Below are 18,378 nucleotides of genomic sequence, written 5' to 3'. Positions count from 1 at the left end.
CTTTGGTCTGTATTTTCTGTATTTCAAAGACTTTCAGAAAATTGAGTAGGCAGTGTTCTAATCTAGTTTATTTAGGTCAGGAAAGCTCAGGTTTTAAATACTGTAAATTTCCAAACAAGAGAGTTCTATAAACTGAGGGGTTAGGGAAAAGGTGAAGAGTAGGAAATAAATTTTAGTTTAAGATATGTATATTACCAGAGTATTGTTGTTATTGTTGCTGTTATTACTACCAGCTTCAGCTTACTTCATGGACAGCTTATAGAGATCAAATAAAATCTATTTGAGGGACTCTATAAATAGGAAGTTTACTTCTAACAATACTTATTAATAGTCATTATATTACCAGCTCTTATTATTAGTAAACTTATATTTTTCTATCTTATAGATAGATCTTTAACACTTCTGGATTCACTTCAGTTGTAATATGTGCGTGTATTTTAAACATCTTAACAAATCTCTATACTATATATGAAACATAAATCATACCCTTGGCAATAAATTGTGTATATGTGTTAGAAGTCATTGATGAGTAATTAATAATCTAAATTGATTAAGTTATACCCAACAGCTCAATACCATCCCATAGTTGACATGAGTACCATTCAGTTGCCAAGTTTATTTTGCTATGCAATATTCTGTTCAATTCAAATTTATATTCCTGCTGCTTGATGACATTAATTACTTGGTAACAAGGAATGTGCATCTAATGTTGATAATATAATTAGGCTCCTTTCATAGGTGACCAAAAATCATAATCTTACATACTTTTTCCTTTTATTTCTTTATAGCTCACTTCTCTCCTGATTCCTAGCTATTTAATAGATCTTGCAGCCTGGATATCAGAACGCACCCTGCACTTAAAATTATTAAGACTCCAGCCTGCCTTTAAGACATCAGTCTCCATTCACTTATCAAGGCTTGAAACCCTTTTTCACTGCATTTATCCTTTGCCAAATGGATATCCTTTGCCTTTTGGATTGTTATTGGAATACTTTGTCTTTTTCCCCTCAGTGTTTTTGCCCTTTTTAAGGCCTTGGCCAGTGACCTTCAATCCGTCATCTCCCCTACTCCAGACTTTCACTTTTCAAAATCATCCTGTATACTGTTAGCTCTGTAAAAGCAGATCTTAGTCACACTCTTCCTTGTTTAAAAGCCTTCAGTGGTTTTCTCACTGCCTTCAAACTGATGTCACCTTCCAAGTCCAGCAGAACAGTCCTTCCCCAAGTGATTCTACCCAACTTTTCCAGCTTTATCTTTAGCTATTTCTCCAGTGCACCGTGTTCTGTATCCACATAATCATATTACCCTGGCATCCTTTGAATAAACTGTACTTCTGAGATGCCATGACTTTACTCTTGCTATTTTCTCTTCCTGGAATATCATTTTCCCTTGTAGATTCTCTTCTACCCCCACCAGAATTCATAAGTCTTAAAGATATTAGAAGCTTTTGGAGTTAGAGAAAAGCATTTCAGTATTCTATTTAGAAACTGGAATTCTGTGGATATTTAACTAATTTCTTAAAAATCATCTTTGCATTTCAAGGTACCTAAGGGGTCTCAGTTGGTTGAGCATCTGACTCTTGATTTTTGGTTCAGGTCATGATCTCAGGATCATAGGGTCCAGCCCCAGAGCCCAGTGTGGGGCTATGTGCTGAGCAGGCAGTCTGCTGCAGAATCTTTCCCTCTCCATCTGCCCTTCCTCCTGCTCACTTGTGCGTGTACACACATGCTCTCTCAAAATAAATGAGTAAATCCTTTTAAAAGATTGTCTTTGCATTTTTAAAAAGGTTTTATTTGTTTGAGAGAGAGTTTAAGAGAAAGGGCTAGTACAAGCGGGAGAGGGCAAAGAGAGAGGGAGAAGCAGACTCCCGACTGAGCAGGGAGACCAGTGTGGTGTTCCATTCCCAAGCCCCCCAAGATCATGAACCGAGCCAAAAGTAGATGCTTAACCGACTGAGCCATCCAGGTGCCCTATCTTTGCATTTTATATTAAACTACAACCAGTATTGATAGACCTCTGTTTTCAGTGTGTTATTAGTCATTCAATTTTTTTTTTTTTAAGATTTTACTTTTTTAAGTAATCTATACACCAGATATAGGGGTGTAGAACTCACAACCCTGAGATCAAGAGTCTCATGCTCCACTGACTAAGCCAGCCAGCTGCTCTTACTCATTAAATTTTAATATGAGGTAGTGTCGGATTAGCGACTCAGATTGCATATTTCTTAATACAGCCCTAGAGCCACAGTTTTAAAATATGTACATTATGTTCACATGTATATATTTGAATTTCTTTCAATTTGTAAATTGGGTAATTTCATTTTATATATTATAAATCAACTATTAAATACCCAAGGCCATGAGTGAAACTGTCATTTAAAATTACCATATGTTGATACAGACACAGTCCAAAAAAGACATATAGCAAATATAGTGATAGATGATGGCATATTAACAGAAACCAGACGACAAAAGTAGATATAATATAGTTAATTGATGAAACTAAGTTTTATAGTGAAAATCCTGCCCTCTAGTGCTTGTAGAAAATAATGCAATAACTGTACTCCGAAATGTCAGAATAAGTATATTCTCTATGTCACCAGTAGAGTGAGAGCTTGTACAAGGAAAGGACTTCTGTACCTTTTGAGAAAGTTGAAATTATCAGATTTCATTTTCTTAGAAATCATATTGATACATTTCAAATAATTTGTAATATGCATTTATAAAAATATCTTTGTAACAGGCTATTTTATAACTTAAACAATGATGTTAATATAAATATTTTTCCTGATTAAATGAAAGTAGTACAAATTCTTTGTTGAAAATTCAAAGAAAAAAACAAAAAAAATAATGGGAAAACTTATAAACAGAAAGTGGCTGCCAACATTTTAATGTATATCTTTCCATTCTTTTCATATTTTAAAAATTAAACTTAGAATCATAGTAGATATACTGTTTAATAAACCATTTTTTATTTAACATTATGTTTTATAATATGTGTATAATATCATATGTTTATATTATTTAACATTATTTCTTTTGAATTTTTTTTCAGTATTTCTTTTGAATTTTCAGTGTTTTAAATATACTTTAAAGACATCATCATATGTCAGTTTATTTTTAAAGGGAAATTTAATATAAATGATAGCTAGATTCAAAGATAATTTATTAAGCAGGGATTAAAGAAAAGCAGGATAGTTAAGAATCATAAAATGAAGGGACTTTTTTCCTTATTTTTTAAATTTCTAGTACCATGAGTATCAGACATGATGAGAGTAAAATAATCGTGTCTAACTGGTTTTTTTTAAGAAGCAGTCTTTTGCTCTCCTTTGCAGATTTTAAACATTTGGGCTCCCCCCCCCCCATAAGCTAATTGGTAAAAGTGGAGAAAAAAAATGAGAGCCACAGTATACATGGGCCTCTCAGTTGTTTATCCCTAAAAATATAAAGTCCTGAAGGGAAGAAAAAAACAACATGTATTGATATTTAGTGAATATTATGTGAAAGGTCTAATGAAATCAGCAATTTGAATGAATAATTCAATGATAGAGTTGAGGTTAGAAATAAAATCTTTTTCTTATATTCATTAAAGTATTTTTTCATATTTATTCTTTTATGTTTGTTAGGTATTTTATTAGCTGAGGCCACTACAACAAAGTACCATACACTGGTGGCTTATAAACAACAGAAGTTTGTTCCTCTCACGGTTGTGGAGACTGAAAGTCTAAGATCAGGGTGGCAACTTAGTTGGGTTCTGATGAGAACTATCTTCTGGGTTGCAGATGGCCTCCACATTGTATCCTCACAAGACTGAGAGCAGGTTTCACTCTCATGATCTCATCTCATCCTAATTACCCCCAAAGACCCTACCTCCTAATACTATCACATTGGGGGGGGGTAAGGTTTTAACACATAAATAAGAGAAAGTGTGGAAGGGGGTACAAGCATAGTCCATAACAAAATTTAGAAATTTTCGCTTTAGGAAATAACAAAGAACTTTGCAAGGTATGTTTTCAGACAGTTATTTAATGGACTTCAAAAGGCATATTAAGAAAAATTATTACACTGACTTAGCAAACTGGGTTAAAAGGTATACTGTATTGTTACACACACAGACTTCTCTATTAGGAAGCATTTTCTTTGTGTATTTGAGTCAAATATACTTTTAAATCATTTTCTTAAAATTTCTTAAAATATGTTACCATGTTAAATAATGAGACAGAGGCAGTAACTTCAGATTAAAGTGTCTATATAGGCTTTCCTTTCTTCTCACTACTTTGTAATTCATTATTTTTCTCTTCCAGGCTGCTTAATCAGCATCTCCAGTTCACTTCACATTAGTTTTCCCCATTCATTCATTCAGTTTTCTTAGGGATTTCTGAGCAGGCAAATGTAACTGTGTGGCTAATCAGTATTTCATATTGTGGTTATCTGCATTATAGTTTCCAAGAGTTAATGCATCTTGGAATGTGACCTACCCATCCAAAGATATCTCGTTATTTAAATCTTCCTGATTGGGTAGGAAGCTAGGTATGGCTAAGGGTGCCTTGAAGCTGCATTTTTCCTAACAGTGAATTTCACATTACCTGTGCCCCATCTAGTGGAGCAATAAAAATAAAAATCATACTAAAAATAAAAATCATTCAATTAATTATAATAGGTCCCACCTAGGGTAGAAATGTTACTTTGCAGTCTAGAAATAAATTTAGTGGAAAATGATAATGTAAGTGATGGGTTTAGCAAACAATAAGTGTTGAAAACTTGTTTTTTTAATTAAGAATCAAAATATTTAATAATGGTGATATGAAGAACAGTGAAAGTGGTCATTAAATTTGTCTGCTTTGCGGTGATTTTATGTAGAGTCAGTCAGGGGTCAAGGGCCAACCAATATTCTTAAGTTAAGGGTGTTCCTTCATTGCAGTCAATAGTGTTGGTTAACAACAGTCTTATTGTTGGAATGAAAAAATGTGCATTTAGATCAAAATTAAAATTTAACAGTGTATGACTATAACCTTCAAGCCAAGAAGTTAATTTTTTAGGGATAGAGTTATTATTTTGTGCTAGAAATATCGACAAAGACTTATTTTCAAGGAGAAAAAAAAAACAGTGTTTGTGTTAAAATTATTAAGGATGGGCTGTATTATAGAAATCGAGTATTACTGGCAATTTCAAATTTTAACCTTATGCTGGTCGAAGGTAATATAAAAAAGTAAGATATCTAGTTAATTGGCTACCTGAATCCAAAGTCTGGATTATTGAATTTCTTGCTGAGAAACTGATCTTAAGTAATTTTTCTCCTTCTCGAGAAACACTGTACAGATAGCATGTCATGCATTCACAGTGTTGTAGATTTTGGAAAACATCTTAGTTCTTCATAAATCCTCTCGTCTTTTGTTCTAAGAAGTTTATCATCATGAGTATTACAAGTGAAAATGAGTCTTTGAGGATAGAATAAATTACTGGTTGTAATCATGACCTTTTTTGAGGCACAGTTCGTGGTCAAAAAATGGGGAATCTTTATAATTATTGGTATTATGCTATGATTTCTAGAAATGTGCTAACGAAGAAGAGTGTTTTTTCACTAAACTTGCTTTAAATATTATCTGTGGAATTTGACTGGCAGTCTACAGTATTTCATGATTTTTTTGTTCAAAGATTTTATTTATTTATTTGACAGAGAGAAAGCACAAGTAGATGGAGAGGCAGGCAGAGAGAAAGAGAGGGAAGCAGGCTCCCTGCCGAGCAGAGAGCCCGATGCGGGACTCGATCCCAGGACCCTGATATCATGACCTGAGCCGAAGGCAGCAGCTTAACCCACTGAGCCACCCAGGCGCCCCAAGTATATTTTTTCAGTCACAAGTGATATTTGGTAAATATGAAGATACTCAGTTGCAAAAAACACATGCTTTTAATTTAATTTAAATTTAATTTATTTCTGTAAAGCTTTTTTTTTTTTTAAGTATATTGCTTATTTGGAATCTGCAAAGTGAAATAGAAATGAGTAAGAAAAGGGAACAATTGGTTTTTGTGTGAATTGCTTTTTGGTAAACAGTTTTTGGTAATCATTTTACAGACTAAAATTTAACACATATGATCTGATACTCTAGCATGTGTTTTGTTTGCTTGTTTGTTTGTTTTAGTAGGTTCCATGCCCAGCATGGAGCCTAGTGCAGGGCTTAAACTCAAAATCCTGTGATCAAGAGTCAAATGCTTAGTGGACTGAACCACCCACGTGCCTCTGTTATTTTATGTGTAAAGTGTCCTGGATGTAAGCAGTTGCTGAAATATTTATGTTTTTGTTACATTTATATATGAGTATATGTTATTATAGAAGGGAAGCATACAATGAGTAAAATATTTAATCGTAAAAAATTCCAGTTTTAGGATTGGCATTGCTGTATTGGAATATCTTTTTTTTTTTAATTCAACATTAGGTTTATTTTTCTGTTATTAAAGAGTTTAACTTGTCCTTCTTGACTTTAGGGGCTTGAATTCTTAGGGGTTAAGACGATACAGACAAATACAGTAGTAAAATCAAAATAGAAATGGGGTCATGGGGGTGTCGGGGTGGCTTAGTCAGTTAAGCACCTGCCTTCGGCTTAGGTCATCATTCCAGGGTCCTGGGATCAAGCTTCCTGTCGGTCTCCCTGCTCAACCGGGACTCTGCTTCTCCCTCTCTCTCTGCTTTTCCCCAGGCTTGTCCTGTCTCTGGCTCACTCTCTCTTTCAAATCAATAAATAAAATCTTTAAGAAAAAAAAAAAGAAAAATGGGGTCATGGTTTTTTTGGCAGTAATATGAGTTTTAGAGGTGAAGGATGACTTAGTATTAAATTAGAAGTCCTTTTCGAAGCTCGGTAGATTGAACATTGAGCACAATAAATTGACTCTACAACTTTTTCATAGAGATTTGGAGAGCTGCCTCTTTGTTGAATCAGATTCTTTATTGCCTTGGACTAATGAAACAGATGTCAGATGGCTAATTGCAGTAGGAGGGAAAAACTACTGATGAAGGAGATGGATTAAGAACTTGGCCTTGATATTTGTGTATCATGAAGTTTCATTAGGCAACATGGTCACTATTAATATATTGATGATATTGCACTGTGGGTTCTTGAAGTGAAGGGTTAAAATATATGCATGTCTTATATATTCCATTACTGTTCTGAAGGAGACTTAAATAGATGTAAGAAAATCCTGTAGAAATCATACTAATTAACTTGGTTTCCTTGTTTTCATAAAGTAGTGTAGCAAGTGAGTATTTGCTTTGTACCTGTTTGCTATGGCTTTTGCCTATGCTAATTTACAATGTTTTATGTATGTGTTACTGAAAAGGCACAGGTGTGCATATGCATAGAATAGTCTTGATAAGAAATACTTGAGGGATAGTACTTGCGGTTTTGTTCTTAGAACTTTTCATGTGTCAGCAATCTTTGTAAATCACAGGAGGCAGCCTGGTATATGAAAGGGCTTATAAGACATGGCTTCCGGGGTGCGTGGGTGGCTCAGTCAGTTAAGTGTCTGCCTTTGGCTCAGGTCATGATCTCATGGAGACCCATGTCAAGTTCCCTGCTCAGCAGCAGTCTGCTTCTCCCTCTGCCTGCCACTCTTACCCCCGCCCCAACCCCACTTCCTGGTCTCTCTCTCTCTCTCAAAATAAATAAATAAAATCTTAAAAAAAAAAAAAAAGAAAAGAAAAGAAAAAGAAAGAACGAAAGAAAGGAGTGGGTTCCTAATCCAGGCTGCACCTTATACTAGCAGAACTTTTGAGCAAGTCCCTGTCTCTAAGCCTTAATTTTTTAACTTCTAAAATGGGATAAAAACAATGATATCCATCCTCATAGGTAATAAGTGTAAGTTTACTAATTAAAGCAATAGATGTACCAGCTGATAAAGCAGTCTTCGTCCCAGAGTATTTCTTTTCTTAATTGAGATTTTTTTAAGCTAGACAGCTAACCGTGGCCTACTCTTGCTGCCAAGTATCTTTTATTGGGTAATTGTTACTTCTTTTGAGATTTTATTCTTTGTATTCTTTTGATATAGACCGTCTTTCTTTAATGAAATAATGCTGATATTAAATAGTAATGTGGGTTTTTTTTTCTCCAAGAATTATTTATTAGAGGGAGAGAGAGTACATGATTGGGGGGTGCAGAGGGGGAGGGAGAAGCTGAGCTGGAGCTCATCTCAGTGCTCCATTACAGGACTCCAGTATCATCACCTGAGCCAAGGCAGGCACTTAACTGACTGAGCCATCAGGCACCCATAGATAGTCATGATTTTCAAACATTGTTCTTGGCAAAGTAAAAGTTTGGCAACAAAGCACAGAGTCAGTTACTTCCTTTTTTCAAAATAATATTTTTTAAACTGACTTGTGAAATCTAAAGACTTGGGAATCCAATTATTCTTTTTATCTTTTGTGCTATTTGCCCTAACTTCCTATGGAATATGGACTTTGTTTAATCATGATAGTACTCAGCACAGATGGATGTTTGGGGGCATTTTTCTACTTCAATGCACTAGTGAATAAAGTTAAAATTTCTGATGTTATTCAATTTGCGACGTAGTGGATTGCTATATATAGATAAACTGTGGGTTAATATGTACGTACTTTGATCCAACCAGATACGCCTTTATTTCCCTTTGACTGATTTTCAAGGAATTGTACAATAAGAGATACTTAAAATTATACATGCATCATTCCATTTCAAGAACTTTGCTCATCTTTAGGATTTTTCAGTGCCCAGAGGTCATTACATTAGATAGTATCACACTGGCAAAGCATAGGATTGTGACTCAATTAAAATTTCTAGTTGGCAAAATTCTAGATAAAAGACTGGTGTATATAGGGAGGCATAATTATTGCAGGATTGAGATCCAAAAGGGATTAAAGACCTCAGCAAACCATCCATATGTTATACAGGAGAAAGTAGAACCAGAGAAGTTGGTAGTACAGCTAGCAAACAATAAATGCTAAGGAGAATAAAGTCTTTTTAAAAAATGAGGAACTCCTACTAAAGTTGAAAATTTTAAATTCTATTATAATTTACTAATGTGTAGATTGATAAATCAACTTGCTCCGTTAAGATGGTACGTACTTTCTTTTAATGATACTTATTTATAATGTAAGTCCTTGAGCCCAGTGAGGGCTTCCATCCCAGGACCCCGAAATCACGATCTGAGCCAAAACCAAAATTTAGATGCTCAGCTGACTGAGCCACCCAGGCACCCCAGCTCTTATGTATTTTTAATAATGATACATTACAGTGTTTATCTTTATACTTTTTCCTTCACCTTTTACATCTTTTAAGTAAATGTTTATCCAGATAATCTTTACCTCAGATTTATCATGAAACCCTAAGGTCAATACACAGACATGTTTCTAATGACTTTATATTTTAATAGCATTTTCTATTTTTCAGTAATTTAGAAGTTTATTTGTTAGAACAATGACCATGATTTAAAATTTCTCCTGATTTTTTTAAATAATTTGTGATTATAGAATTAATATAAGATCATTAGAAAACAGTACAAGCTCATTATGAAACAGCACAGTTACATACTTTTGAAGGTGAAAGGGTTGTAAAGTCTCATTTTAAATAACCCGGCAATATAACTAGTCTTAACAGACTAGTTCATAATTATTTCTGTATTTGTAATCTTCTTGATTAGTAAAACCTTGTGACTATGTACATAAGTGAATATGTGTGTATGGTTTGTGTGTGCATATGCATTTGAAATATCTCCACTCAAATATGAGTGTACTTTAAAATCTAGTAAGCTAACTAATAAGATAGTTTTAATCTTATTCTTTGGTCTCATTCTAAAAATATTTTGCCGTATTTTATCCTAAAAGGTTAATTTGAATGTACATACATAAATATACTTATATACCCAGTGTGTAGCCGCTCTCCTAGCAATGTAAATATATAAATGGAAAAAAGAAATAGGAGAAATTTTCCTCCTCAGGTAATCTCTTAACTTGATTTCTTACTTTAATTCCCTGTCATATAAAATTTTAAAGAAGTCATGAAATCTATTTAGAACATGTTGCTACAGTGTAAATTTGAAGTTTTCATGTAGAAAGTAATTGAGATAGATTTCTGAAGTGATGATCTAGTTAGAAATCTCCTTGCTAATTTACAGATTTCCAAATAATGAGCATCAGTATTTACTTTGAGGCTTTTAGAATCACTAGAAGATCTAGTTGAAAATAAAGATTTTGATTCATTATGTCTAGGGTAGGGTCTGAGATTCTGAGTTTGCAAGAAATTCAGAGGCGTTGCTTATATATTGCTGGTCTATGGACTACTCTTTGAATAGGAGGGCTTTAGGACAGAAGTCAGCAAACTTTTTCTGTAAGGGGTCAAGTGGTGTGTATTTTTAGCTTTGTGGATCATATGGTCTCTCACATACCCTTAAAGTTGAAACAAGTTGATTTTTAGCACCAAAGCACCCATAGACAATACCTAAAGGAATGAGTGAGGCCATGTTCCAGTAAGAAGAAATAGGTGCAGGACAAGTGTGTTCTAGTTTGCCAATCCCTGCTTCAGGAGACTACTCTGAAATTAGATAGTGCTTACAAAAGATTTTTAATTTGGGGGCAATATATATATATATACATATATATATATATATATACATATATATATATATAGAGAGAGAGAGAGAGAGAGACAGACCCCAAATATATATTTTACAATATATATAATATATATATGGTGGGGTTTCTTTGTCTGTTCATATAGTTTTAATTGACTAGTTTTATAAGCCATAAGGGTATGGCACACATTTCTAAAAATCACATTTCAATTTTTGAAAACAGATAACTACTTCATACCTTACTGATAGACTTAATACTTTTTACTGAATATCTGAGTTTTAATGAATAAATGATCCAAAGTAGTAATGAAAGTTCAACTAAAGTCTGCCTATTTGAATAAGCAGGAAAGCTTACAACTTGAGGATGTTTAAAATTATAACAAAATAAGTAAGACAGCTGCTTTAAAGCCCATTTCATTTATTTATTTATTTGCTTATTCATTTATTAAAGATTATATTTATTTATTTTTTTATTTGACAGACAGATCACAAGTAGGCAGAGACAAGCGAGGGTGGGGAGAGCAGGCTCCCTGTTTATTTTTTTATTTGACAGACAGATCACAAGTAGGCAGAGACAAGCGAGGGTGGGGATTGCAGGCTCCCTGCTGAACAGAGAGCCTGATGCGGGCCTTGATCCCAGGACCCTGAGATCATGACCTGAGCTGAAGGCTGAGGCTTTAGCCCACTGAGCCACCCAGGCGCCCCCCCCCCCATTGTATTTATTTTACTCACTTCCCCTTTTAGATTGTGAATCCAAAGTGACTTGCTTGCCAAGTTTGGGAAATGGTTTTCCAGGCTTAAGAAATGGAATAGGAAACATAATTTAGTGGCAAGGAAAATAATTTTAATTGAAATTTTGCAATAGGAAAGCCAAAGTAAATACAAATTTTGCGTGTTCAGTTGTTATGAACTATGAGAAAAATTGGCTTCCTTTTACCAAGCCTTGTGTAAAGAAAAAAGTTTGATGTACCTGTCCTATACAGTTGCAGAATTGTAGAGGTCAAAAAAGTTCAGCCTACTAGAGAGAGCCTGGAGCAAAGCTAATGAAATGTTAAAGTAGCAGAAGGGCTCAAATTCATTCTAAAACAAGCCAAGGCCAGTGGTGCTCATGTAAAGAGAATAATAAGGCCGAGTTGAATCATCCAAACTAAGATCTGAGTAATCAGAGTTCACAACCCTTATAGTCCAAACTAGAATCTCAGGTAGCACTATCCATCCAACCATCCATCGATCCATCTCCTTTTTTTTTTTTTTAAACCCCTGTGGCTATTCCAGATCCTCATCCCATCACACTCTTTTCTGTGGGTTCCACTTACAGTCACAGAAAGGTCATTGTGAGTGAACTTCCAGCTTCTTCCCCTTCTCCTGATTATAAGCTTACTTTACAAACACAGATATTATTCTGCCTATTTCTCTTCTCTCAGAGTATAAAGTGTCCTCACACCTGCCCAAACGTAATTTTACTTCCTTTGCTCTAGATCCTTTACCTTTTTTCATATATCTTCAGGTTTCTCCTTTATCTAGTCTTCTTGTTGGAATATTTCTAAAACATTCAAGTTTCTCCTCTGGTAGAGAAAAAAAAAATCCTTATGCCCACTTTGCCTGTCTAAGCATCTTCAAAGACTAGAGAAGGGGTAGGCCCTATCTCCACACTGACTAAATTTGCTAGCAGAGGTGTCTTGGAGTTAACCCTATACTAAATTGTTTTCTCCTTGATTCGACTGCAGGCCTCCTAATTATAAAATTTAAATGTTCTCTTTCTTTGTTTCTTTTTTTTTGAGAAAGTGTGTGTGTGCGCCAGTACACCTGCGTGCACACACACACACATTGGGTGGGGTGGGGGTGCAAAGGAAGAGGGGGAGAGAGAATCCCAACCAGACTCTATGCCCAGCCCAGGGCCTAATGCAGAGCCCAATACAGGGCTCTGTCTCACAGTCCTGAGATCATGACCTGAGTTGGAAACAAGAATCAGACCCCCAACTGACCAATCCACTCAGGTGCCCCTTTCATTTTTTAATCCATTATTTCAGATGGCTTATGATTCCTCCGCAGAATTCTTTTCTTTCTTAATTTCTGTGACACCACTCCTTTGTTTTCTTTCAGCCTTCCTGATCACTACTTCTCTTATGGAATCACTTTTTTCAGCTTTTCCTAGTTGGCTGAAGACTTCCAAGTCTATCCGGGCTGCCTTGAGGCTCTTTTCCTGAGGAACTTGCCTTTTGGTTTTTATTTGTATTTACTTTTGCTTGCTGGGAATTTTTACTCCAGTGTCCTGTAGGCATAGTTCAGTTTAGTTTATCTAAAATTGACTTCATTATTTCTCACTACCCACCATCCTGTTTCTTCTCTTGGCTTCCCTATTATGGTGAGTGATATTTTATCCAGCCAGTAACTCAGGTGAGAAACCCAGGATTGCCTTCAGTTCTTCCCTCTCTCTTAGTAACTCCAGCCAGTCAAGGAGACAAAATAAAGGCTGGCATTTATTGTGTGTGTCCTCAGTAAATGCTAGGCACTGAAACAAACATTGTTAATGTTATCTTAGTTTAGTGTTCACGAAAACACTAAAGAGAGGAATTGTTATTCTCATTTTAAAGATGAAGAATTAGATTTTCAGGTGGGTTAATGTCATTTTGTAAGTACTAGAGACATGATTAAATTCAGTTGAAAGAGTTTGCTTTCCAGATCCTTTAACCATACTAAATCATTAGACACTTCCTGCACTCTCCATTGTCTTTTTTGCTTCTACACATGTTGTCATTTCTTTAGAATTCTAATTTCTTCATACTCAGTTTTAGATCAGGCATTAACTCTTCTTTAAAATCTCCCCTTCTTCAAGCCAGATGGCTCCCTTATGTTGCAGTAATGCTGTCTACAAAACTTTTAACACTCAGCACATTGTGTCATTAGACTCTTGTCTTAGAGGGCAGTATTGAGGACAGTACTTATTCTTGCTCATTTCTCTATCTCCCATATATAATGCCTGATTTATATAACTCATTATGTAAATTTTGGTGAAGTAAAAGAATAGAGAACTGAGAAAATTGTAAAATAAAGAACTTCAGAGTATAAAGTAAGGGGTGAATATGTAAAATAAAGAACTTCAGAGTATAAAGTAAGGGGTGAATATGTAAAATAAAGAACTTCAGAGTATAAAGTAAGGGGTGAATATGTTGTTTTTTTCCTTAATGACAGACAGCATTTCCTAAGGGAGGGAAGCTTCCTTTTTAAAATTCTAACCCTTATGTCCTAAATAGCACTGGTAAAGTTAGTTGGAATACACACAACTTCATTCTCTCCACAATTTCTAATAAGTAATTTTTAGAGAAATGAATACTAAAGAAGTTGGATTATTTTGTGTTTCTGAAAGAAACATAAAAGGAAATACTTTGCAGGTGATTGAAATATAGTGGTATTTAGTATTTTCTTTCAGATTTTGGATTTGGTTAAGAACTTCTGATTCCAGATGAAAAACTGATAGTTATTTTAACCAAAGCTCACGCAGCTTAAAATTCTTTGGGAATTGGGGATTTCTTGGCCTGGGATAGAATGAAAAACAAAAGACAACTCAGATGTCTGAAGGGGGAATAAATTAGTACCAACTAGCTCATCCTGTCTCCAACTGAGCCAGTCAGACACAGAAACAAATAGCCAGTTGGTTCTTATTGTAGGCCCTTAATATAACTTCTTATTCTGGTAAGTACAGAGAGCTTTCTGCTTAGAGCAAAATTGGTTAGCAGTGAAATGACTATTTCAAATTGGAGAGAATTCTGTCGTAAAAGCATGTCTTAAAAGCAGGAACATAGAAGAGGGAGAGGAAATATTGGAATTAAGATGACATAAGAATGAAGATTTCAATAGAGTGTAGTCTGGTATGTAGTATAGAGAGTCCTTTCAGAGTCAACCAGTGAGTGCTACAGTGAAAACAAGAAACAACATGAAACGAGAGGAGACCTGCTTGAACCTGTTCGTCTCTGTCTTAAATAAACAAAGGCAATTTATTTGAAACTTTTGGCAGTGTCTTAATTCAGTACCTTAATTTATGGTTCCTTTTAATATCCAGAATCATTTAAGTCCTTTAAATCTTAAGTTTTATATATATATATTCTATTCCTATAAAATGTAACTAAAATCTAATTCTTTTATAACTTACTTACTTTATGTTACTATTAAATATCAATATAAATATATTGCTAGAAAGTATGTTTCTGGACTATAAAATCTGGATATAAATATTAGAAGTCTTAGGTTCTTTAGAAAATTACAAAGGTCAATGATAGTGAATTTGTAGCAAGAGGGTAATACCAAGCAGAAATGCACATATACATACACAAACTCATAAATCTTCAGTTATTTTCTTCTATCTACCTCCTGGGTCTGTTTGTATAATCTTATTTTTTGTTTTTTTGTTTTGGTTTTGAGATAGGTCTAGTTGTAGGTATTTTGCTTAAAGGGAGAGTGAAAGAGAATGTCAGAAGAATTTTTAAAAATCTCATCTGTGGCCAGCTTTCTTTTCTATATATAGTGGCTAATATTTGTTGATTATTTACTATGTGCCAGACACCTGATTCTCAGCTGTGTAAGGAAAGATTTTTATTTTTACTTTTATTTTTTAATTCTGTTTTATTTCTATTTTTATTTCCATTTGGGGGAATTGAGTCTCAGGTCAGACAGTTTCTATCTTCTACACCTGGTAAGTGGCAAAGCTGGCACTCAAATACATCTTTGTCTAACTACAGAGTTTAAGTGCTTAAATACTAACAGGAACCAAATAAGAATTTCATTGCAGGATTATTTATTATTGGAAAGAAATTCTTTAAAACCAAAACCAAATGGTATCTTTTTTATAACTTAATCTTTTAGGATATGGAAGTTGTTCTGTTATAATGCTATCTTTGTCACCATATTTTTTCCAATACAATTTTTATTGAACGGTATTTCTCATTTCCATTTTGATTTTAGAACTTTATTGCAGTATAGAAGTTTATCTCAGTGAATAAAATCCACATTTAGGAATCCTCTAACATTTCCTTTAAGAAACATTCTGGTTTTGTCAGTAAGCTTTGTCTATTTTCTACTTATTTTTAAATGTTCAGATTATTTTGAATTCTTATGTTAAATGATATCATGTTAATTTTCATTATATTTTGGGTCTCTTTGACTGACTCCTTGGGACCAAAATATGTATGTAGTTCTACTCCCTGGATAATTGTTTTAGTTTAAGTACAGGTAATGTTGGTCAATAGCCCTTTTTAATAGGTAGAAAAAAACCTATGTAATCTTTTTCAAATGTTGTCATTTTATCCCAGCTACTTTGAATAATTAATCAAAATTTAGAACTAACTGGAAGGGACCTTGTGTTAATCTGATGCAGTCCTTCATCTAATATGCATGAAATCTTAAGGGTAAGTTCACTTCTGGCTCTGTCCTTTTTCCTTTACACCTCTTTTGTCTTTTGGTTGGTCCATTGCCATCTCTGAAAGCTTGGGTCAGAATTCATATTGTTAAGAAAACTTGATCTTGTTAACTGTATTTTTTTTTCTCTATTCTATTTTTAATTTTATTTATTTATTTGTCAGAGAGAGAGAAAGAGATTGAGCACAAGCAGGGGGAGTGGTAGGCAGAGGGAGAAACAGGCTCCCCGCTGAGCAAGGACCCTAATGTGGGACTTGATCCCAGATGGAAGGCAGATGCTTAACCAACTGAGCCACCTATCCCACACTTATATTTTATATACAATTGACACAAAAGCATTTTGAACGGGGGGGGGGGGTTAAGAAAATTAATTTGTTACAGTGTGTTTAGGTATATGGAGAAAATATGAGTGGCTTGGAAAGAATTTTATTTTGAATTCATTTTCTTGGTCACATTGATATTTGAAATATTTGTAGCAAGTCTCTAAAAATAGTCACGTCATTTTCAAAATTTCTTTACGCCTATTTCAGAGACTGTGTGAATGCTGAAATAAAATGGAAGGTTATCAAAGTTAAACATTTCCATTAAATAGTGCTATGAGGTGATAGGATTTGATTTCTTTGTGGGGAGTGTGCGTGTGTGTGTGTGTGTGTGTGTGTGTTTTCCATCTATTCAGTAGCATAGTCCAAAATTAGAACTCTGTATGGCATGACAAAATCAAATTAGCTTGACAGGGCTGCAGTGTTATCTATCTACTTTTGTGGGTTTGACAATATTAATATTAAATAATGCTGATGTTTTACTTATTCTGGATAGAAATTTTTTTATTTATATATCTGATCAAGTTTCCCATATTATATTTTATTATGTAGGATTTAAAAACCATAGTTATTTTGTTTTGTTGGTCTAAAATACATGATAGAAGAAAGTGCTACCCTTTTAATTTTTAATTATTATTATTTTTTAGGATTCAAGTATATTTATATTTTAATTTTTTATTAATATATATTATGTGTTTCAGGGGTATAGGTCTGTGATTCATCAGTCTTACACAATTTAAAGCACTTACCATAGCATATACCCTCTTTTTTGTGTTTTTAAAAAAATCTCTACACCCAACATGGGGCTTGAACTCACAACTCTGAGATCAGTAGTTGCATGCTCCATTTACTGAGCCAGGCAGATGCACCTGGAAAGTGTTAATCATTTTCCTAATCCATACATTTTCCTTCGTGAAATTCTAGAAGAATTAATGAGCAAAAATTGTATATACTCTACCAAACTTTCCCAAGCCCTTCCTCCCCTTGCAGTGTGTGACTGCTTCAGATTATGAAATAAAAGGTCATGAATGACTTATAACAATAAGAAACATTTTGGAATCCTTATGTTAAATGATATCATGTTAATTTTAATTATATTTTGCATCTCATGCTAAAACTGAATAAAACAATACACAATAGATGCTTTGGGCCAGTAGGATTTTTATTTTTATTTTCATTTTGTGTAAGACCAGTAGTGCCTTACCTTATACATGCATGCAAATTAAAATTAAGAAAGAGGGGAATCTGGGGAGCTCAGTCAGTTAAGCATCTACTCTCCACTCCAGTCAGGATCTCATGTTATGGGATTGAGCCCCACGTCAGGCTCCCTGCTCAGCAGGGAGTCTGCTTCTCCCTCTCCATTTGGCCCTCTGTGTGTGTGTGCACGCACGCTCTCTCTCTCTCTCAAATAATATCTTAAAAATAAATAAAATTAGGGTACCTGGGTGGCTCAGTGGGTTGGGCCTCTGCCTTCAGCTCAGGTCATGATCTCAGGGTGCTGGGATCAAGTCCCGCATTGGACTTTCTGCTTGGCAGGGAACCTGCTTCCCTCTTTCACTCTCTGCCTGCCTCTCTGCCTACTTGTGATCACTCTGTCAAATAAATAAATAAAATCTTAAAAAAATTTTTTTAATTAAATAAATAAATAAAATTAAGAAAGAATTTGTAATAGACCAGAAATACCTTCTGAGCCTCACACTGAGAGAGCCTCTGAAAAACCTACAAACACTAGAATTACAGGCCCTCCCCCATTTAATCTTATTCTTTTCTTCTTACTATTCATAGAACTTGTGGGATCGCAAAACCAAACCAAAGGGCTGAAGGAAAACTGCCTAAAATCACCAATTCTTTTTATTGCATGTAAATATAGTGATAGCTCTTTTGAAGATAAGCTGAATCTTGATTTCTTCTACACTGATAAATGAAAAACTATCATTAGGAAAAGGAGGGAGGAACTTGAAAATAATAGTCAGTTTTGTTCCTTCTGTCTTAAAAATGCCTATTGGTAAAATATAAAATTTCCATACATATATTTCCTCACCTCTTCCCCC

General features: G+C 34.4%; 1 protein-coding gene across 2 annotated transcripts in view; it reads left to right on the top strand.

Annotated features, from left to right (window-relative positions):
- ARL6IP6 (ADP ribosylation factor like GTPase 6 interacting protein 6) overlaps positions 1–18,378 on the top strand; it is a 37,841-nt gene that overhangs the window by 12,967 nt on the left and 6,496 nt on the right. The window lies entirely within an intron of this gene.

This window comes from Mustela lutreola, chromosome 3 (assembly GCF_030435805.1).
Source record: "Mustela lutreola isolate mMusLut2 chromosome 3, mMusLut2.pri, whole genome shotgun sequence".
Classification (NCBI taxonomy): Eukaryota; Metazoa; Chordata; class Mammalia; order Carnivora; family Mustelidae; genus Mustela; species Mustela lutreola.
Note: the sequence above shows the minus strand (reverse complement) of the source record. Positions and strands in the feature narration are given on the sequence as shown.